The sequence below is a fragment of the Halichoerus grypus genome, chromosome 5 (genome assembly GCF_964656455.1).
Source record: "Halichoerus grypus chromosome 5, mHalGry1.hap1.1, whole genome shotgun sequence".
Classification (NCBI taxonomy): domain Eukaryota; kingdom Metazoa; phylum Chordata; class Mammalia; order Carnivora; family Phocidae; genus Halichoerus; species Halichoerus grypus.
In genome coordinates this window covers 106,003,248-106,004,353 of record NC_135716.1, presented here as the reverse complement: position 1 = coordinate 106,004,353, position 1,106 = coordinate 106,003,248, and the positions used below count along the sequence as shown (strand labels likewise).

Genomic DNA, 1,106 nt, shown 5'->3' with positions numbered 1-1,106 from the left:
GTTCATTTACACAGGAGCAGGGTTAGGTAAGAACATAGAGCTATTGAGGATTCTAAATTCAGAGGATTTAAGGAGATTCTTTTTCTTTTAACTTTTTGAGTATAGTTGACACACAACATTACATTAGTTTCAGGTGTACAATGTAATGATTCAACTTCTCTATATGTTATGCTATCCTCCCCACAAATGTAGCTCCCATCTCTCACCATACAACACTATTACAACATCATTGACTGTATTCCCTCTGCTGTGCTTTTTATTCCCATGGTTTATTCATTCCATAAAGGAAGCCTGTACCACCCCCAAAATATGAAATGCTTCATGAATTTGTGGGTCATTCTTGTACAGGCCATGCAAATCTTTGTATTGTTGCCATTTTAATATATGTGCTGCTGAAGGGAGCACAGGAAGATTGTTGTCTATCCATTCATATATACACTCATGATGAATTGATGCATTTATCAGTAACCTTTCATTCCTTTCTCTAGGGAACAAGAGGAAGTTGCCTAACCTGGAATGGCCAGACTCTAATTCTATGATTTCAACTCCTTGTTGTGAGAGATTCCTGGAAAGGGATATCAAGACCATTTTGCAGGAAGGAAACTAGCTCTGAGGCCTGAATGGAGGTCATGAAGGATGCTTGTGTTGGGACAAAGGACCCAATAATTTAGTGCCATCCAGTCATGCTTGAGAGGAAAACCTGAGCTCCCTGACACATTTGCAAATTTTCTTTCAACTCTGCAAAACCTCTCTCATCTCATAACAGGACATGGCCTGACTGCCTGGGGAGGCGATGAGTGCCACAGATGTGTAGTTTTCATACAATTTATTTACGTCAGCCTCTTGAAACATGTTGAATTGAGGTAGGTGGTAGGGTATCTCTACCCTATAGGGTATCTCAAACTTCACTCTTGATTTAGGAATAAAGCTTGGGAAAATGCTTATTTATGACCACCTGGATTCCTTCATTCAAGATGAATTTGTGGTAGAATAGCAATTTATTTGTTAGTTTTCTTGGCTCTGACATGATAATGCGTTTGGTAAATATGAAGCCATATTACTGTACAGTGCAAGAAAAAAAATGATATAATCTGAAATGGTTCTTC

At 38.6% G+C, this 1,106-nt stretch overlaps 1 non-coding gene across 1 annotated transcript; it reads right to left on the bottom strand.

Annotated features, from left to right (window-relative positions):
• Nucleotides 1–303: 303 nt before the first annotated feature.
• LOC118555926 (U6 spliceosomal RNA) lies at nt 304–405 on the bottom strand. Its single transcript, XR_004927229.1, has one exon. It is a non-coding gene; the product is annotated as a U6 spliceosomal RNA (small nuclear RNA).
• Nucleotides 406–1,106: the final 701 nt, after the last annotated feature.